Source organism: Fundulus heteroclitus, chromosome 13, assembly GCF_011125445.2.
Source record: "Fundulus heteroclitus isolate FHET01 chromosome 13, MU-UCD_Fhet_4.1, whole genome shotgun sequence".
NCBI lineage: Eukaryota > Metazoa > Chordata > Actinopteri > Cyprinodontiformes > Fundulidae > Fundulus > Fundulus heteroclitus.
In genome coordinates, this window is record NC_046373.1 from 34563348 (window position 1) to 34585570 (window position 22223).

Consider the following 22223-nt stretch of genomic DNA (forward strand, 5'->3'; position numbering starts at 1 on the left):
GAATAAAATGAAAATGATATTTCTGGTCAAAATTCATACAGCTTGAACAGAAGATTGCAGTTAGAGAACTGAAGCTTCAAAAATCGAGTGAGTGCTGTACTGAAAACTCTGAAGCCACGGCTGCATTCAGGTTTATCAGATAGATGGAGAGAAAGGTGCAATGGGAGAGGACCTCCTCACTTGGTATAAAGTCATCGCCTGTTAATTGATTGAATTTCACCATAAAACAATAGGGAAATGCATGAAGTAGGACAATGGGGGTACTGAGAGAAAAATCACAGAACCGAAGCATCCAGTTTGAGCTGCCAGATGTTTATGTAGCAGAAGTTCTGTGGCTCCAGAATCAACTTGGCTTGGAGTTACCAGCCTTGCATTCAGGATCTCTATTAATCCTCTTTTCCTGATCTGATTAGAAGACTTTATTCCACGTCAGGGAAAGGCCAACAGCAGGTTCTAACTGTGCCTTGTTTCAGCTGATTCTTTCCATGCCTAACTTAAGTTGAGCCACAGAGATCTTTGCGTATACAATATGGTTAATGTGAAAGATCCTAAAACCCTTTAGATGTCAGCGCAGGACGATCTACACTCTCCTGAACAGAATCTTAAGGCCAGTAAAGAAATTGCATTTGGTTATGGAATATGATAGAACTGGAAGATGATGGTTTCCTGGTACCTTCCTGCATGATTCTTCTCTGATATTTGGCAGTAACTTTGTATCTCTTTTTTTCAACATGCTTCTTGCAACCCTGTTGACTATTTGTAACAAAATGTTTGATGGTTGTTTAATCACGGCCCAATATCTTAGCAATTTCAAGATTGCTACATCCCTCTGAGAGACATTTGATCATTTTTGACTATTTAGAGTAAATCTTTTTGGCCAATTTTGCCTAAAATAAGAAGTTGCCTGATAATCATGCACACCTTGATAGAGGCCTTTGACCTCCTTAAGCTACAACCTCCCTCAGTAAACACATACACATCACCTGCTATGCTTAAATCCATTATACATTCACATTTATCCAGCTTAAAAATATGCCTATTATGATGATGTGGTCAAAATACTCACTTGACTAATAATTGTGCACACAGTATATATCTCAATGTTCGCAGAGTGATCATTTCATCTTCTGTCAAGTATTTACACCGTCATAATCCACTGATGGTGAAGCAAAAAGGATTTTTGTCTCATCTTCTCACATGCCACAATCCTGCCCTTTTGGACTTTGCAAGAGAGCAATAAAGAGACATTGAAAAGTGGAGGAAAGTCATCTTGTCTAAAAAATGATCATGTCCCGATGGCTTTCATTTTTACTAGCATTTAGTGAGCACCCCTCTTGACCGGAGGACTTGTCTGTGTAACTATGCTGAATAGTAAATAGGAAAATGCTGCAGACATCTGTCTGACCATGGAAAATAATGTGTCTCTATGGGCCTCGTGGTCCCTCCTGGCCCCTAATCTCACTGGATTTGACTTTAGGGAAGGTAGTTTTACCAAATGGAACATTAGCTCCAAAATGTGATTTTTTTTCTTAACCCCATGTTCGCATCATGGTCCTGCCAGCCTACTGGAAACACTCACATTGATCCTATCTAAAGATATTTTTGCAATGACCAGCAAGAACTGTGAGGTACCATGCTTTTCTTGACACTTTAAGCTCTGTTTTGGAGTTTTTTGGACCATGGTCCATAGAGGCTGTTCATCAGCTGATTCTAAAAATAATTTTGACTTAACTGTCAACTCTAGTTTTTGTTTCTTACTCTTGCATCCTCCTGTATGTATTCTAGAGATCAAATTACATTCTAGTTGCAATCCAGCGCCACAAAATGTGAATACTCCAAAGATTTTTATCAAGAGTGAAAAGAAATCAAACATACAGGCTAACAGCAACTATTCATTAGGTCAGACACTGGTATTCATTCAGACCTCTCTTAAAATGAAAGGAAGGTCACTCAGAAAGTTTGATGATCAATTCAACACACACATCTTCTGCCAGAAGTACACTGTCACTTCAAGCCATTATTGTTTAAACAGAAAAAAATGTGAGAGAATTAAAAGCGGACCTGGATTAGAAGAGATGATATAAAGCCAGACCTTATGCAGGCTTGTGGGGAACAAAGGGTGGCAGGGATAGTGCCAATGACATGAAGTGGTAGGAAGGGTGGGGGAGGGCAGGCTGTTTAAATGTCACAGACAGTGAGGTGAGATGAGACGAAGAACAGGAAAACTATGGATGGGCTGATTTCTTGAATTGAGTTTAAAGATGAACTATATTTCACCTGATTAAATCAGATTCAAATTAAAGATGAAACAACAGATTAAAAAACCCGGAAAGATGTCTTTTTGGAACGCTTGTGTTGATTTTCCCATTATACCGTTACACAAATTCTCCTCAACATACAGATAGGTAAAGGATAGATACAGGATACTGTATCTGGTCTGAATTTAAAAATTTATATATATTAGGGCTGTCAGTTTTAACGCGTAAGACCACAACTCCGACATTTTTTTTGTCGCCGTTAATTGCATGTCAAAACACACACACCGCTCCCTAATGTTTTTTTCCCCGCCGTGCTCTCCGCACTGTGTTTCTTTTACCCTCGGAGCTTTCCGTAGTTTCAAGAGAGCTAGAGACTGTAGCAAAACAGACCACCGCTCACTGTTGCACAGACTGTTTATTTCATGCGACTTTGGGCTTGTTTTTTTCTAAAGGCGCTTGTAAATTTCATAAGTCACGGGTTGCGGGTTTTTTGGGCACGTTTATGAAAGTGAAATTGCTTATTTGGGCTCTAAAATAAGTGACGAACAGCGGTTATTAAGAGACCTGCGTGCAAACAGGCAATTTCTGAGGTAACCGCAGGGGGCAGCATTACAATTTTATGTTCAATACCAAAGTTTAACTTGGCAGTGGTTACAACTAACTTGTTTCTGTCATACTCGTTGCTGGAAAAACTTCAAACTGAAATGCTTACTAACTCGATATGCGTGCATGTTTGACGTTAACACGCGGTTTTTTGTTGTTGCTTTCTCGCGTGCATATAGTGAATGGCAGGGGAAAAACAGGCAAAAAAACATGGATACTTTGAAGCGAGAAGGGACTTCACCGACGGCGTCGATGCAGACTCCGCTCCGCTCCGCACAAAACTTGTTCCGGCCGCCAATTCACCGCCTCGCCTAAGCAAATTCCTGCGGGAAACACCGCCTTTCCCATGTCAGCTTTGTTTTTTTCCGCGTTTTCCTTTAACCAGCCAGCACCTTTCTTCTTCCTGCTTAAATCCGAGGCTGGGCTGACAGCGAGGTTATTGGCGCATTATCGCCACCTACTGTTCTGATTCAAACCCCTACACCGCAGCAACAGACCTTCACAAAATAAAAGCATGTGAGCAACATGCATTAATGCGCGTTAAAGTAAATATCGCCGTTAATAGTCTAATGGATTAACGCAAAATTAACGCGTTAACTTGCCAAGCCCTAATATACACTCACCGGCCACTTTGTTGGGTGCACCTGTCCGGCTGCTCGTTGGCACTTGATTTCTGGGCGGTCGGTCGCATGGCGGCGGCTCGGTGCGTTTGGGCATGTGGACATGGTCGGGGGGGTCTCCTGCAGTTCGGGCCGAGCATCAGTGTGGGGAGGGGGGGTGGTTTGAGTGGCTTTGGGCGTGGCGTGATTGTTGGTGCCGGGGGGGCTGGTCTGAGTGTTTCGGGGGCTGCTGGTCTGCTGGGGTTTTCGCGTGCGGCCGTCTCTGGGGTTTGCAGAGAGTGGTCCGAGGGGGAGGGGGCATCCGGTGGGCGGCGGTTCTGTGGGCGGAGGTGCCTTGTTGGTGCCGGGGGTTGGAGGGGGATGGCCGGACTGGTTCGGGCTGGTGGAGGGGCGGCGGTGACTCGGGTGGCCACCCGTTGCGGCCGGGGTGGGCAGAGGAGCATCTCTGAACGCACAGTGCGTCGAGCTTTGGGGCAGGTGGGCTGCAGCGGCGGAGGACCGCGTGGGGTGCCACTCCTTTCAGCTGGGAGCGGCGGGCTGGGGCTGCAGTTTGCGCGGGCTCGTCGAGGTTGGACGGTGGAGGATTGGAGGGGCGTTGTCTGGTCTGGTGGGTCTCGATTTCTGCTGCGGCGGTCGGATGGTGGGGTCGGAGTTTGGCGTCTGCGGCATGGGGGCGTGGATCCGTCCTGCCTTGTGTCGGCGGTTCGGGCTGGTGGTGGTGGTGTCATGGTGTGGGGAGTGTTTTCTTGGCACTCTTTGGGCCCCTTGGTGCCGGTTGGGCGTCATTGCGGCGCCGCAGCCTGCCTGGGTGTTGTTGCTGACCATGTCCATCCCTTTGTGACCGCGGTGTGCCCGGCCCATGGTGGTTGCTTTCGGCAGGGTGGTGCGCCATGTCGTGGGGCTGGAGTCGTCTCAGACTGGTTTCTTGGGCATGGCGGTGGGTTCGCTGTGCTCGGGTGGCCTCCGCGGTCGCCGGATCTCGGTCCGGTGGAGCATCTTTGGGATGTGGTGGAGCGGGGATTCGCGTCGTGGATGTGCAGCCGGCGGATCTGCGGCGGCTGTGTGGTGCCATCGTGTCAGTGTGGACCGGGCTCCCTGGGGGGTGCTTCCAGCACCTTGTTGGGTCTGTGCCACGAAGAATTGAGGCAGTAAAAACGAAAAGAGAACAAAAGGAAAAAAAAAAAAAAAAAAAAAAAAAAAGAGACCTGCGTGCTCTAGACACTTTGTATCCAGCTGAAATATACCTCTGCCATAGGAGTCGACGGTAGTAAAGGCAGACAGAGCAACTCTGTACGTAGTTTACGGTGCAATAACCGGTGATAACTGCTGAAAGTAGATTACTTGGTGCAGATCACCATTTTGAGCAGACATTGGTTCTGAAGATGAGTTTTTAACATGCTGATAACATTGCAGAAACCCAACCCATAAACCGTACTTTAATGCTTATTAATGTGTTTTCTCTGTATTTGACAAACTAAGGCTGAATTACGTTGCCAAACGAAGGACCTGGAGTTGCTAAACAGTTGCTAAACAGTCTCTTTCAGGGTATTAAAGTCTAACACTTGGACTGAATGTATTTTAAAGCAGATGCATTCAAATAGTCACCAGAGTAAAGAAATGTATATTATATGTGAATTATGTGCGCCATTTGGAAGTAATTTCGATAAAACTTGCTGTATAAGTGAAAAAGCCCGAACATTCCTCAATCGGGCTGCTCCAGAATGTGACATCACAAACAGAACTAGTACCGCGCATCCGGCTGCTAACACTACGACTTTTGCTACCGATTTATTAAATTTAATTAATAACTCTTACTCTACGTAAAAAAAATAATAAAAAAAATATCTGATACATCTTCAAACTCCACCTCAAGCATCGGTGACTCCGTTACCGAATATATGAAGAAACGGAGTTTGAACAAGGTGAACCTGAGGAGACTATATCTAACGCTGCCCAAGACATAGAGCCCATGCTCCATTGTAAGTACCCCACAAAATCCTCGCTCGTCAAGTGTGAATTGCATAAAACACTTTTGCGTTTCTTTTACGAATTTATCCCATTTCTTTCGGACCTTTTGATCCTTCGGCAAGTATGTAGCGCTACTTTCTGGCCTGCACTAGACCGCGGTGAAGTTGGTTTGACATTGGACATTGAAGCTCCGCAGAGTCAGCAGAGCACTCTTGAGAAACAATAATCAAATCAGATTTGTTGACGGTTCCACTGTGTATGGGAGAAGGGAGCAGCTGAGAGACGCTGGCCGAAATCGGAGTCCTTCAACCGGATCAACCGTGAGCTAGATCCCGCTGAGTCCGCGGAGCTTGAATGTCCAATGTCAAACCAACTTCACTGCGGTCTGCACTACAGCCACTACGGGTGGGTATTGCCAAAGAAGTCACGATGCGATCCTATCACGATGCATCACGATACTTGAAATTTTGCGATGCATCGCAATGCATTGTGATATTTTCACTGAACACTGTTAGAAAAAAATACAGCCATTACCAGTGCCTGACTGGCGGTGTATGATCTAGATAGTGTCTTCAATTGATACATAATTATTCATACATAGCTGTATATATTGAAACGACTTTTGGAGGTATTGCCATGAAAATAAATATTACTGTTACTGGACACAAACATTACTATTGCTGGAGTGGTCACAGTGACAAAAAGTGCTTAGCATTTATAAAACTTAAAATAACAAAAAGGATAATCAGTGCCGTTTACATGGCCTCAGTGGTCCTTTAAACCAATGAAATGAAAACATTCAAATGTATGCGCGTGTAGAAATTGGGGCTAGCTTGCAATCAAATGTTGTTTGTTAAATCAGTGCTTGCGGCTCTTGTTTTTCTGGATGGCGCCTCTGCATGTGTGCCTTTTAAGTTTGTTGTGTTCCCACAGTATTTCATTATGATGTAACAGTGTTTGCAAACTAGGAAATTAGGTGCTGAAATATTTTACATGTTATTCATGTAAAAAGCAAACAATGCAGCACAAAATACAACAAATTGCTCCAGAAAATACAATTAGCTCAAGCATTGCTTTATACAAATGGCTGCATCATTCTTAGTCAACAAATATCCATTGCAAAATTCAATACATACCAACAGTGCTTTCAAAGACCAACCAAATCGAAGTTGCAGTGTCACTGAGAGAAAACCATGCTTGGTATTGTCCTGCCTGGTCTGCTTTTTATGACATCATCAAACATGGCAGACTCTAAAATGTAATACATAAGTTGCGCCAATAGATGGCAACAACTAGACACTTCTATAGTATAGATCTGGGAAATGTAAACAAACTGACATACAAACAGCACATTATATATATATATATATATATATATATATATATATATATATATATATATATATATATATATATATATATAAGTATGTGTATATGTATATATATATGTATACACATATGTAAATATATGTTTTTGTATATTGTTATTTATATATTTATAAATGTTAAACATATATAACATAACATAAAAGTATATGGTGTTTGACATTTTAAAAGTCTTAAGCCCCCCCTGAACATGAGAAAATCCTCGTTATTCGATGCTGTAGCGCACATATTCCCTAGTTACTGGGGGGAAATAGGGAGTACCAATATGGCGGCTGGTGGCTTCACAGCGACTCATTCAAACAGATTGTGATTAGCACTCCAGTGAACATTACTATTGCTGGAGTGGTCACAGTGACAAAAAGTGCTTAGCATTTATAAAACTTAAAATAACAAAAAGGATAATCAGTGCCGTTTACATGGCCTCAAATTGCGTGCATCATATCAATTTTGTTTTTACCTTCTTTGTTTTTAAAGCCAAAATGTGTCCAAACATCTGACTTGAAATTTGATGGAGCAGGGCGAATTTTCTCAGTCTCCTCCATGTTTTTTTTATGAATGACTCATCACAGTATCCCACGGCCGGAAATGCTTGTGACACAAGGCAGCGGGCGTCAACACATCTGCAGCGACATTTACTGGACTGGAAGTTGTATTCCACTTGTTTTTGGCTGATGTTCGCCAACCATTCATCCATTATATTTCTTAGTTTTTTAAATTAATAATCCATACTTGGCGTCAAGAATTGATGCATTGGATCGCAAATATTAGAATCGCGATGCATCGTCATGACGATTATTTTGCACACCCCTAACAGCCACCAACTACGCACCTAGAAGGCATTTTATTGTGGACTTAGTTTGGCGATTTTTTTTAAAAGCGCTTGCTCAAAGTAGACGTGGATCAGCAGATTTGGTGTGTGAAAGAAGATACTGGAAAACATCCATATATATATCCTTGTTCGCCATACCGGTTGTACAATGTAAACAATAGCTGTGTCTCAATTCGCAGGCTGCGTCTTTTTTTTTTTTTTTTTTTTATGCTGCGTCCTTCGAAGGACGCATTTTAAGGCCAGTGACGTCACAACAATGCGCAGAGGCTGTCCCCACTGAGCTATATAATACACTGGAGTGCTGATTTTGACGAAAAACTGAAGTCACTGGCCGCCATCTTGCTACTCCCTACTCTCACAGAATCCCATAGGATTTGCTTTCAACAACAAGCAGTTTTCTGGCTGTGTGAAAACGTTTCACAGGTAATTCTACAGTCAGTGGATGTACTAACACTATCAACTACTAGGAAATTAGGTGCTGAAATATTTTACATGTTATTCATATTAAATTTTATATATATATATAAGTATGTGTATATGTATATATGTATATATATGTATACACATATGTAAATATATGTTTTTGTATATTGTTATTTATATATTTATAAATGTTAAACATATATAACATAACATAAAAGTATATGGTGTTTGACATTTTAAAAGTCTTAAGCCCCCCCTGAACATGAGAAAATCCTCGTTATTCGATGCTGTAGCGCACATATTCCCTAGTTACTGGGGGGAAATAGGGAGTACCAATATGGCGGCTGGTGGCTTCACAGCGACTCATTCAAACAGATTGTGATTAGCACTCCAGTGTACAATATAGCTCAGTGGCTGTCCCATGTGGCAAAAATTCTGAGAATGCTTAAAATGCATGTCACTACTCGATCCGTACCGGTAGCACGATCCGTACCATCAGCTCATTTGCGCAAGCGCGAACAGAATAACTTCCGGTAGGAAATATTTCGTTTTTCTTACTTTTTTATTTATTTGTATTTTTTCGAGGCAGAGGTTTCTTTTTGTATATCTTTGTATTTGCGGCAATATTGCATATTCTAAAAATTAAACAACAGAAATACATTAAAAAAATACATTGTAAAATGTTTCCTAGTTGTGGTTAGGGAAATAAAAATATATAAACCATTTCTTAAAGTGCATAAACCCCCAGCTATTAACACATATAGGAGTACAGAAACGTATTTGATTTTGAAGTTTTTTGAAGTTTGAAGTTTTTTTATCATGTATTTGATTTGCATATGTATGCATTTTGTGCTTAATAAATGTATTTTAATAAGGTATGCCTTCGCTTTGTGTGTGTTCTTTGTCCTATTCCCTGTTCGTTTTTGTAAAATGCGGCTACTATAATGAGGTCTTCTCTATTTTATAATGTGTACACCAGAGGGCGCTAAAATCCCAATTGATAATTTTAACTTTCTAATAATATAAATGTTTAGAACAAGATTATTTGTATAATGAAATTCCCCGTATAATTAAGGATGAAATATTTTTTTCCAGTCCTGTTTGAACAACCAATAAAACTAACAGAGTGCATTCAGAATATACAGATAAATGTTACGCAATGATATCTTCCCAGACTGGATGCTGTAGCATATCCGATGATGACGTCAAGCAATACAATGGAGAGAATGTAAAACGTATCAATTTCTTTCAGAAAAGTCTTCAATATTTTAGTTACGATATAGTTTAGCATTATTTAATGTAAGTACAGAAATAAGTATTTTTAGTACTGTAATTACATTATTTTTTTTGCCGACCCGGAAGTTATTCTGTTTGCGCTTGCGCAAATGAGCTGATGGTACAGATCGTGCTACCGATACGGATCGGGTAGTGACAATGCAGCCTTCAAATGCGTCCTTCTTTTCCCCAAATTCTGAGGATGCACCGCTACCATCCTTAGTGGCCCCGCCTGCCATAAGATTTCCCGAGGTGCTTTGCGCGCCTTTTTAGTGATAGTGAAAGTAGTGATTTAAGTCAGTTATTTACAGGGTTTGTGCACATTTAACTATTCAATTCAAATTACTAAAGTAACAAACATAAGCTTATATCAAGTCTTACAAATAAATATAAAATTTTATATTTAAACATATTCGTCAATCTGCTGACAAGCGTTTGTTTAATAACTGGTATATTATGATCATTAGCAGGCCCCTGGGTGAAAATAATAGTTGGTAAAAGTTACCTCTCCACTGCGCTCTCCCAGTCTGAGAAATATTTGTCGCCGGTTTTGCTGCCGCCAAAACCGTCTAAACCGACTCTCCTCCTCCAATAACAAGTAAATAATAAAATAAAAATTTCCATATCCATTTTTTTGTCGTCTGGCGCTGTTTTTCCCGGGCTTGGGGTAGACATGACGTCGTGTCGCAACCAGGAAGTGCTCCAAAGGCTAGACCGTCCCATTTACCAACGGTTGAGGATCCTCCGGAGCATCCTCCGATGGCTGGGTCCTCCTAAGGCTGTGTAGGCTGGGTCCTTCGATGGACGCAGCCTGCGAATTGAGACACAGCTAATGTGTGTTTCTATGCAAGTTCGCTTCGCGCATTCTCGGTGTTCTTGAACTGACGTCACACGTTGGAAATGGCCGATCGTAAATGGAGGCAGCACTCAAGCATGGAATACCATAATCGGTGTAAAAAATTTGCAATATTTCGTATTTAAACTTAATTTGAACACTTTTGATACATGAATATTCACTTTTGAGACATGAAGTTTACCTTGTTCTGGAAGTTATTGAACGGTTTTCAGGATATTTTTTTTCAGTCCAAGAGTTAGACTTTAAGCTCCTGCCCAGTTGCAAGCAAAGTGTAAGACGAATGACCTGGACATTTAAAACATTTTTCTAGGCTTTAACTGTATGAATATGGATATAAATAGCAAGCAAAAATATTGTTGTTGGTGTGAAAGCTCAGTTTGTGAGAGAGAGTGAAAAAACGAACAATAAAACTTTATTGAGATGTAAAATTTTCATTAATGTCTAATACCATGTCTATCTTTGTTTAAGAGGCAAAAAAATATATATCGGCATGGTATTTATTTACAAATTTATTTACACATTGTGTAAACATCAGGGCGGCATGATTAGTCATTTAGCCATCATAGTCCAGAGTTTAACATTTGGCACTAGGATGTCTTCATTCCAATTTTTATTTTTATTTATTTAACCTTTATTTAACCAGGAAGTCCCTTGATATTGAGATCTCTTTTTCGAGGGAGACCTGGCCAAGACGGCATACAAGTTAAAATACAAACAGAAGTACAACATAGATAAAATCTCACATAGAGGAAAAGACAAGTCACATAGGGCAGTTACATTTTTCAATTACATGACATTTTAACATGGCTTTAAATTCATTCAATAGGATTAGATCATTTAAATGGAGCAAGTTTTGTAAATTATTCCAAGACCATGGAGCAAAGTAAGAGAAGGATTTCTTCCCCAGCTCAGTAAAAACCATTGGAACCTGGTAAGAGCGCCACCTGGTGGAACGGAGATGAAAGTGACTGGAATTTAGCTTGAGGAGATTACATAAATATGCCGGCAGTTTACCCAACATGGCTTTGTATAAAAAAATATACAAATGAAGTTGTCTACGCAGACTTATGGCCAACCTACCAGTTCATACAGCGTACAATGATGAGTACGGGAATAAGAGTTAGTTAAGAAGCGCAGAGCACTATGGTACACAGAATCTAACAGGTGGAGAGTACTAGAGGCAGCATGCATGTAGACAACATCACCATAGTCTAAAACACTTAAAAAGGTAGCCTGCACAAGTGTTTTTCTGGCTGACATGTTAAAATAGGTTTTATTTCTAAAATGAAACCCCAGCCGCAGTTTCAGCTTTTTTACAAGTTTCTCAACATGAACTTTGAAAGAAAGTTTGTTGTCCAGCCAAAAACCTAAATACTTATATGAAGAAACATTTTCAATTAAGTCTCCATTTAATGTGTTAATAGTTATATTATCTGGGGATTGGGAACGAGCCCTTGAAAACGTCATAAATTTGGTTTTCTTAGTATTTAGCAATTCTCAAAAGTGCTAGAAAAATAACAAAATAAAAATATTTTTTGCACAAGCATGTATTTTATTAGTGTCATTTATTGCAAAATTGCATATTAAAATGCCCAAACAGGCTATTACACTTTCAGAAATAAAAGGATAAAACATCAAATTAATTTGCAATTAATCTCAAGTTAACTATCGACATTATGTGATTAATCGATTCAAATTCAAATTTTTTATCGTTTGATAGAAACATGTCTTGTGTCCTTCACGTTTGGTTATTGAATTTTTTATTGTCTGTTTTTAAAGAGTATTGATACGTTTTCTGCTCAAAGCGGTTAACGTAAATTAATACCCACTCCCGATGCCAGACAGTAGATGGCGCAAGTTTAAAAACAATAGTCTAACCTACTGGATCTAGCTAGCTAGCTGAAAGAGCAGCTGCTAGTTAACCAAGTAATGAATGAGAACGTGTGGCAGCATGAACGTTAAAGTATTTTGTCATATTTGGGCCCGAAAAATCAACAGAGGGGGTCAAGAGTAGATGGTGGGACAAGCAGTTAGATAAACAGCCACAGGACGAACTTTGGTGGATAATGAAGATTTGCAGGCAGCGTCACAAGACAAGAAGCAACAGCAGCAGCCGATTTCTCCACCCGCCCTCCCAGGACAGGTTGCATGCTGTCTCGAGCCAGACAGAATGCAGGCCACATAGGCTTGTTGTTATGCTCATTTATAAAACACTTGAAATGATCCCCCCCTCTGTTTTTTTTTGCAAATCGCACACTGGATATATGATTACTACACATGAAGAAAGGTTGCACTATAAGGCATGAAGCTGTCCCACCTAAAGTTGATGCCAATAAAATCCTCTTAAACTATCTTTTTCTATCAGAGCAGAAAAAGATTAAGTTATCCTTCCTGTCAGTTTTACGTAGCCTCCCTGCCGGAGACCCATAAATCACTACCAGAGGTGACTTGAAGCCACACAGCTCCCTGCAACTTGATACCATTGTGTCTCCCCACAGGAATGCTCCCCTCCCCTCAGTGACAACATACATCTACATGTCAGTTATGTGAGGTAATGCAAAATTGCTATTTATCTGTGGACATGATAGAAAGCCACTTGCCTTCATTCCAAAACGCAGCTTTGTCTTCTTTGGTAGTGGGCAACATTAAGCACTGAGAACTCTTAGTCTGACTGATGACAATAATAGAATGTGTGAAGGACCTCACACGGGACCCACTAGTTCCAACATTTTTTCAGGGTCCATCCTGCTGCTCCACCACGGGACTCATGTTGTGTTAACGTATAAAGTGACTCTGATGCTCATTTACCATCTACCTGTGTTGTTGCACATCCAGGTTACTATTGTGTCAATGACTCACTGACAACTGTATCTCATCCACAAGGAGCAGGTGGCTGATGATTGCTCCATTTTGGAATCCTCTTCTGATGCGAGGCTTTAAGGTGATCTGGCTAAGCGGGTTTACACCAACACAGAAGATCTTGGGTATGATGGTAATTTATCCCATATCTGGCCCTATATCTGCTGCAGAAAACCTCTTTTGGCTTGCCTGTGTAATACCAAAGCAACATCATTATATTAGGTTTTCTAGCTCATTGATGTAAAAAACAAATTCAGCTCCAGGCACGTTTATTTTATAAGAATGTACTGGTAGCTCTACATGTGGTTTTCTTCTAACTTATATCCAAGTCAGTCCCATTTCCCTTATAGTTCTCTCATTCATTATTTGCTAAGAATGCTCAAACACTTAATAAGGTCACAGAGGAGAGAATGTCGTTCCCTGCTTTGCGTCATTAGATTTAACTAAAAAACAGTAACTGTTTTGTCTGCCTGCAACAGCCTAGTTGAGCTGAGGGTTTGATGAACGACTAAAGGAGTTCAGCAGGGTAGAGATGGTTTTATGGAGTGAATCCTTGCATAACCACAAACAGCCAAACTCCTCACACAGCACAGAGCTGCTTCGGTCAGCAACAGTGTGTTAATGGGTTACTGCTAGTCTGGTATTTGGAAGCTTGTGAGTAAGATTCTAGCTTCCCACCATAAGCTGGGAAAGTTGTTCTATTTGGTGAATATGAATATATTGAAATATGTGAAAACACCCTGAATGATCAGTAACCAGAGGTAGGTAAAGTAGCCAAAAAATATAAGCAGCATTACTTCAATACTCAAGCAGGAGTAAAAAGTAGACATCCCAAAACACCTATAAGTACTGTCATGATCCTTGGGTGTTTGTGTTAATAAGCAATTTCCGTTGATTCCCAGTTGTGTTTAAGTTCCGGGTTTTTGTTCCCCCTCCCTGGGCTGCCACCTTACCGTGGTGGAGGGGTTTGAGTGTCCCAATGATCCTAGGAGCTATGCTGTCAGGGGCTTTAAGCCCCTGGTAGGGTCACCCAAGGCAGACAGGTTCTAGGTGAGGGACCAGACAAAGCGCAGCCCAAAATGCCCTAATGATGAGTACGACTATTGGACCTCGTGTTCCCTCGCCCGGACGCGGGTCACCGGGGCCCCACTCTGGAGCCAGGCCTGGAGGTGGGGCACGTTGGCGAGCGTCTGGTGGCCGGGCTTTTGCCCATGGAGCCCGGCCGGGCTCAGCCCGAAGAGGTGACATGGGTCCCCCTTCCGACGGGCTCACCACCTGTCGGAGGGGCCAAAGGGGTCGGGTGCATTGTGTAACGGGTAGCAGTAGAGGGCGGGGACCTTGGCGTTCCGATCCTCGGCTGCAGAAGCTGGCTCTTGGGACGTGGAATGTCACCTTTCTGGTGGGGAAGGAGCCTGAGCTTGTGCGCGAGGTCGAGAGGTTCCGACTAGAGATAGTCGGACTCACCTCGACGCACCGCTCTGGCTCCGGAACCAGTCTCCTTGAGAGGGGCTGGACATTCTTCCACTCTGGAGTTGCCCATGGTGAGAGGCGCCAAGCTGGGGTTGGCATACTTGTTGCCCCCCATCTCGGTGCCTGCACGTTGGGGTTTTCCCCGGTGAACGAGAGGGTGGCCTCCCTCCACATTCGTGTGGGGGGACGGGTTCTGACTGTTGTTTGCGCTTATGCGCCAAACAGCAGTTCAGATTACCCACCCTTTTTGGAGTCCTTGGAAGGGGTACTGGAGAGTGCCCCTCCTGGGGACTCCCTCGTTTTGCTGGGGGACTTCAACGCTCACGTGGGCAATGACAGTGGGACCTGGAGGGGCGTGGTTGGGAGAAAGGGCCCACCTGATCTGAACTCGAGTGGTGTTTTGTTGTTGGACTTCTGTGCTCGTCATGGATTGTCCATCACAAACACCATGTTCAAGCATAAGGGTGTCCATATGTGCTCTTGGCACCAGGACACCCTAGGTCGCAGTTCAATGATCGACTTTGTTGTCGTTTCATCTGATCTGCGGCCGTATGTCTTGGACACTCGGGTGAAGAGAGGGGCGGAGCTCTCCACCGACCACTACCTGGTGGTGAGTTGGCTCCGATGGCGGGGGAGGAAGCCGGTCCGACCGGGCAGGCCCAAACGTACTGTGAGGGTTTGCTGGGAACGTCTGGCGGAGTCTCCTGTGAGGCGGAGCTTTAACTCCCACCTCCGGGAGAACTTTAAACATGTACCGAGGGAGGCGGGGGACATTGAGTCTAAATGGACCATGTTCCACGCCTCTATTGCTGAGGCGGCTAGTCGGAGCTGTGGCCGCAAGGTTGTCGGTGCATGTCGCGGCGGCAACCCTCGAACCCGCTGGTGGACACCAGCGGTGAGGGAAGCCGTCAAGCTGAAGAAGGAGTCCTATCGGGCTTTTTTGGCCTGTGGGACTCCGGAAGCAGCTGATGTGTACCGGCAGTCGAAGCGGCAGGCGGCTCGGCTGGTCGCCGAGGCAAAAACTCGGTCGTGGGAAGAGTTCAGAGAGGCCATGGAGAAAGACTTCCGTACGGCTTCGAAGCGATTCTGGTCGACTATACGGCGTCTCAGGAGGGGGAAGCAGTGCAGTACCAACACTGTTTACAGTGGGGGTGGTGTGCTGCTGACCTCGACTCGGGACGTTGTGTTTCGGTGGGCGGAATACTTCGAAGACCTCCTTAATCCCACTAACCCGTCTTCCATTGCGGAAGCAGAGCCTGAGGACTCTGGGTCAGGTTCTCCCATCTCTGGTGCTGAGGTTGCCGAGGTTGTTAAAAAGCTCCTCGGTGGCAAGGCCCCGGGGGTGGATGAGATTCACCCGGAGTACCTTAAGGCTCTGGATGTTGTGGGGCTGTGTTGGTTAACGCGGCTCTGCAACATTGCATGGACATCGGGGGCAGTTCCCCTGGATTGGCAGACTGGGGTGGTGGTCCCCCTATTTAAAAAGGGGGACCGGAGAGTGTGTTCCAACTACAGGGGAATCACACTCTTAAGCCTCCCTGGTAAGGTCTATTCGGGGGTTCTGGAAAGGAGGGTCCGTCGGATAGTCGAATCTCGGATTCAGGAAGAGCAGTGTGGTTTTCGTCCTGGCCGTGGAACACTGGACCAGCTCTATACCCTCAGCAGGATTCTGGAGGGGGCATGGGAGTTTGCCCAACCAGTCTACATGTGCTTTGTGGATCTGGAGAAGGCTTTCGACCGTGTCCCCCGAGGGATCCTGTGGGGGGTACTCCGGGAGTATGGAGTACCGGGCCCTTTAATAAGGGCTGTCAGGTCTCTGTACGACCGGTGTCAGAGTCTGGTCTGCATTGCCGGCAGTAAGTCGGACTCGTTTCCGGTGAGAGTTGGACTCCGCCAAGGCTGCCCTTTGTCACCGATTCTGTTCATAACTTTTATGGACAGAATTTCTAGGCGCAGCCAAGGTGTTGAGGGGATCCGTTTTGGTGGCCTTAGGATTGCGTCTCTGCTATTCGCGGATGACGTGGTCCTATTGGCTTCATCGGGGCGTGATTTACAGCTCTCACTGGAGCGGTTCGCAGCCGAGTGCGAAGCGGCCGGGATGAAAATCAGTGCCTCCAAATCCGAGACCATGGTCTTGAACCGGAAAAGGGTAGAGTGCCTTCTCTGGGTTGGGGAGGATGTGCTGCCCCTAGTGGAGGAGTTCAAGTATCTTGGGGTCTTGTTCACGAATGAGGGGAGGATGGAGTGGGAGATCGACAGGAGGATTGGTGCAGCGTCTGCTGTGAAGCGGGCGCTGTACCGATCCATTGTGGTGAAGAGAGAGCTGAGCCAAAAGGCGAGGCTCTTGATCTACCTGTTGATCTACGTTCCTACCCTCATCTATGGTCACGAGCTTTGGGTCGTGACCGAAAGAACGAGATCCCGGATACAAGCGGCTGAAATGAGTTTTCTCCGTAGTGTGTCTGGGCTCTCCCTTAGAGATAGGGTGAGGAGCTCAGTCATCCGGGGAGGACTCAGAGTAGAGCCGCTGCTCCTCCACGTCGAGAGGAGCCAGTTGAGGTGGCTCGGGCATCTGGTCAGGATGCCTCCTGGACGCCTCCTTGGTGAGGTGTTCCGGGCACGTCCCACCGGGAGGAGGCCCAGGGGAAGACCCAGGACACGCTGGAGGGACTATGTCTCCCGGCTGGCATGGGAACGCCTTGGGATTCCTCCTGAGGAGCTGGCCCAAGTGGCCGGGGAGAGGGACGTCTGGGCCTCCCTACTGAAGCTGCTACCCCCGCGACCCGACCCCGGATAAGCGGAAGAAGACGGACGGACGGACGGTTTTTGTTCCTTCCTTGCATCGTCTGTTTTCCATCCCTGGGCCTGAGTTTAGTGTGCTTCAGTTCCATTAAATATTATTCTCTCCAATATCCGCCTACCGACGTCTTGCTGCCGCTTTGGTCCTTCACCCCAAAACCATGACAGAATGACACAAACATGAAAAGGACCAGGCAACTGGTTTGGAAGTTATCACGCTGTTCGAATACGTTTGTCGACAGGTGGAGAAGAACATGTTGGGGCTCAAGGTTGGCCATCCCTCTTCCTGGCACTGGTCCCTGGCACCGGTCCCAAGCAATTCTTCTCCACCACAGCAGGGCAGAAGGTTGCGGCGTTGCGGCCGACAAAGGGGAAGAAACACCTCGCCGACCAGGGCAGACGCCACGCATGCTCTCCAAGAGGGCCAGCCTCCGATACCTGCTCCCAGGTCCTAGAGCCCGTCTTTCTACCCGCTCCTTGCTCTGTCTTTGTCGGCTCCTGCTCAAAGCAGCCTGACGGCACTGACGCCGGCTCCATGCCACCTGACAGCACTGACGCTGGCTCTGTGCCACCTGACGGCGCCCAGGCCTCCTACTCACACAAGCTGCACCCGCCATGGGTCACAAGCCCCGAGGTCTCCGATAAGGATGTCCAGGTGGACATGCCCTGTGTTGCAGAACCCGAGGTCTGTGAATTTGTTTGGGTGATCGAGGCTCCTGTCTTGGCCCAAGAGGATCCCAGCATGACGGGTCCTAAGCTTCTTCTGGGGTTCATTAATGGATTCCTGGTCATCCAGAAGTATTCTGGTTTTGTTGAACTCTTTCCCTCCATCCTAGCCCCTTCCACCCGCCCTGGTTGGGTTGTTTTGTTTGGACTCTAGTGGGCGTCTGGAATCTGCCCTTGAGGAGGGGGTAATATCATGATCCTTGGGTGTTTGTGTTAATAAGTTAATCCCACTTACCTGTGTTGCACGCAATGTGCGTTGATATCCAGTTGTATTTAAGTTCTTTGTTTTTGTTCATTCCTTGTTGCATCATGATGGAGTGATGGAATGATGGAGTGACAGAGAAAACGTGTAAAACTATGAGCAGGTTCTGGTACCTAAAATACTAAGAAAAAAGGTGGTCAAAAATTATACTCAGGAAAGAGTAGGGTTACTTCAAAATACTATGACTTAAGTAGAAGTGAAAAGTACTGTATGGAGCAGTAAAATTACTTCTAGAATTACTAGTTAAGTAACCATATAATTTGAGTTTCATTTAGATATGAAACCCAGAATAGGCAGTGGTACAATTCAATTAAAAAAGATTTTTCAAATCAAAGCTATTAAAATTGTTTTTAAAAATGTCCCGGGTGTTCTGTATTTCTCTGGGTAGAGATATTATTGTGCACCTTGACCAGTTTCACACTGAGAGAGACAATCCATGCTGGCCACTCGAAGAGTCGCTATGGCAGCAAACAACATTGTGGTTGAGGGTTTAACTTAAGAGTCACTGTGTTATTTAGATAAATTCTGTTTCAGAGGATTTTGGACTGTGAGAGGAATTAACTCAGCGTTGTGACCTCAGACAAACAGCCTCGACTCACAGCATTAGCTCAGCAGATCAGAGCCACTGTGTCAGTGAGCACACTCCAGACATGTAAATCAGTTGGTGGATTACTGACAGTTATGGGTCATGGATTTTATACATGGCACACTGCTGACATAGATTATGAGAATGGGGGGAGACGACGACAGGTTGTCCAAACTCTGACCACGGCCTTTCCAGGTAGATGGTTTTATGTTCTATAGTGCTCCTGCCGAGACACTTTTTTATACTTAAATCATTCAGATTATCAAATAAAATTGGAATTAAAAATGAAATGGTTTAGAGCTGTAGTTACATTACTAAAAATTCAAAGGGGAGGAGGGAAATTCAGTGGTAAATAAGCAACAACAAGGTAAAAAAGGGATTTCAGAAAGAGTTGGGTGAATGTCTCTCTGGATGACCAACCATTGGAGTTAGTTGAGAATGTTAGTTTTCACCAACCTATTAAACCTGATGGAGTCACATGACATCCAACCCTTATGATTCTACAGAGCCAGCACATCACTGCTTTGTATAAATCTGCATAAAATGTTCTCTGCTATCTGACATCGCTGCTGTTGGCTGAAATTCAGCCATTTGGGGTTTGGAGGTTTGCCTGATTTCTCTGCTTAACCTCACAGCACACAGAATGTATTCCTCGCTGATCATAAATGGGCTGCATTGCATGCTCAGCTATATTCTCACGCTAAGGAGTTTATGCAAGCAAGTGATATAGTACATGGAATGTGATATAAATGCATTGAAATATCCTATTGAGTTGATTGTGGATGAGGGACTCCTCTCACAGGGCAGCATCGTGGAAACTGACTGCTGTGATGAAGATAGCTCATAAATGGTCATTTCAAGAATGTCAAGCTTCTGTGGAGCTCCTAGGGCGTCAATCACAACATGCCATTTATTCTAATGACTTCATTGTACTTAGGTATGTGTGCAAGACTGTGCTGTAAAAAATGCATCCATCAGCTTGAGACTCAGTACCAACAGACGCATCATCTTAATTGACTTGGATCAGAATCGGTATTGAATGGAGTACAAATGGCCTACTATATGGGTATTCAAAGCCTTTGATGCCTGAACGTGATGTGTGTTTTTAGTGGCTGTTTATACTCTAAAGCTGTGGGGATTATAATGAAGGAAAATAAAAAAAAGAAAGAAAAAGTGACTATTGAGATCAATAACATAACTGACTCAGTGATCACTGAATGTGTTTTATTACAACTACATGTATTCCTGATATTTTGCAGCCCTGAGGGGATACTTAACAAACTTAGTTGAACATCTCTAGTTCCCCCCTAACCTTAAGGTTAAGTTCTATTCCCATTTCTTTGGTTGGAGATACAGAAATTAAAAATAAGATCACAGTTTAAGATGACATTTTTGAACCAAGGAGATTCCCAAAGAGCCAACACCATTTAGATTGGTTGAAAATCATGACATTAACATTAAATTTGACACAAATTTGAAGATTTCTCTTCTTTTAAATCTAAGACGTTATATTAATAAAAACAGCAATAACATTAGGGTAATAGGAACAGTAATTATTACGACCTTTGTACAACCTTTGAATTTCTGCCATCTTTTTATCGCTACTAGTCTGCAACATGTGCTATAAATGAGTCATTTGTAAACTTTTCTTTTGTATACAACATTATAAGAGGACCATTTGAAAAGCATACAAATCATTTATTAAACATGTATTACATGCTTTGGATTGCCTAAAGCTGCTTACCCCTGCTAGTTTTAACTACATATTTTACCAAAGCAACAGTAACACTCTGAGACTATACACCTTTATATATCCATTGATGTTGCATTTAAAATTGTTTATACACAGAGACTGATGTCGATTCTTTATGGAAATTTATATAAAAGCCAGAAAAAAGGAGATAGGGGAAAAGGCATAATAGGATAATAAGTAAATGACTCCAGCAGCTGCACCATCTATTCCTTCTCAGGCTAATTAAACCGAGGGGAGAACTTTAAACATGAGGCTGGAGGGGTGGATCAGAGGTGGTGTGAGGGGCGTGGGGAGGTTGGGCCTTAATGAGGTTTCCCTCTTTTAGGACATTTTGCAGAGTATAAAAAGCAATGCACTTTTATAGCTTGTTAAGCAACTATTGATTAGAATTACCAGGCAAAAATGCTTCTGGAGGCAAATAAATTTAAGGCATGCAAATCCTTCTCCCTTGGAATTGTGACTCATTGCATTCTAGTAGATGATCTCATCATTGTGATTTTATATGTGTTTTTCCAGATGAGTTGATTTCTAACTCATATAAGCTGAGTCCCCAGCAAAATAAATAAATAATTAAAGGCAAAAAAGGATGACGTTCAGTGTTTAAGCAGAAGCAGGCCATCTGGTCGGGGTCTTAGCTGGGAGTGGGCATTAGTGTCAGGGTTCTCTGTGCTGTTCTGCTCTAATTCTACTCCTCAGGTGTGCCTAGTTGGCTGAGGGGGCGTGGCCCACACCTGCAGCTCGTTGCAGGCAGCTTCCTCTGGCTTCTTAAGCAGAGCGCTGACAGATGGAAGACGCCAGAGCCTTACCCAGTCGTGGTACGACGTGGCCTCTGACCTGATCCTGAAAACCTGCTCGTGAGTTTTTCGTCTTTGAATTTTGACTAATTTTGGATCTCCCTGTTTTTGTCACAGTTTTGGTGCTTGGATGCACTCACCCGTCTTGACGTCTTGTCCGAAGAGACAGAGTTACAGAATCCTCCTGCTCAGATTTTGCTCTGGCGCTCCCCTCATACTCCCTGGATGTTACCCAGCGGGGTCTGAGATTCCCCTCCCGGATTCTGCTGGCTCTTCTCGCACTCTGGTCAATCCATCTGTTACCCACTGCCGAGGAGGCTCGCTCTGGATCCCTCACCAGTAACATCTGCCGCCCTCTGCCACTAGCCGCCTAACACCAACAGAGTAGGATCACAGAGTTCCCTCGGAGCTACTTCTCCCCGGTTAGGTCCGCCCAGCTTTATGGTAAGCAGCGCAGCTTCTAGTAGTTCTCCTGGTTCACCTTTCAGAGTCACTTACTCTCCTTCTCTTTGCAGTCTCTCCAGCCGTGACGTTCTGACCCTGTCGAAGTTGCCTGTAGTCCCGTCCGTTATACCTGCCTGTTTCCTAAATAAACATCTTAAAACTGCCTTGCTTCCCGATCGTATCTGCATGTGGACTCATCATCTGAAAACCATGATACCGGGGGTCGGCCGTAGCTGGCGCTTTTGCTCTCCCCTGGAACATTGGGGGGACTTAGGTATGGAGACTATGGTATGGGGGAGGTAGCACCTGAGG

The 22223-nt window shown here is 44.1% G+C and overlaps 1 protein-coding gene and 1 long non-coding RNA gene across 4 annotated transcripts in view; one reads left to right on the plus strand and one right to left on the minus strand.

Moving 5' to 3' along the window:
• LOC105917537 (thrombospondin type-1 domain-containing protein 7A) overlaps positions 1–22223 on the minus strand; it is a 224076-nt gene that overhangs the window by 148145 nt on the left and 53708 nt on the right. The gene's annotated exons all lie outside the window — the stretch shown is intronic.
• LOC110366891 lies at positions 21776–22074 on the plus strand. The gene is made up of 2 exons (XR_002427060.2): positions 21776–21911; positions 21983–22074. It is a non-coding gene; the product is annotated as an uncharacterized LOC110366891 (long non-coding RNA).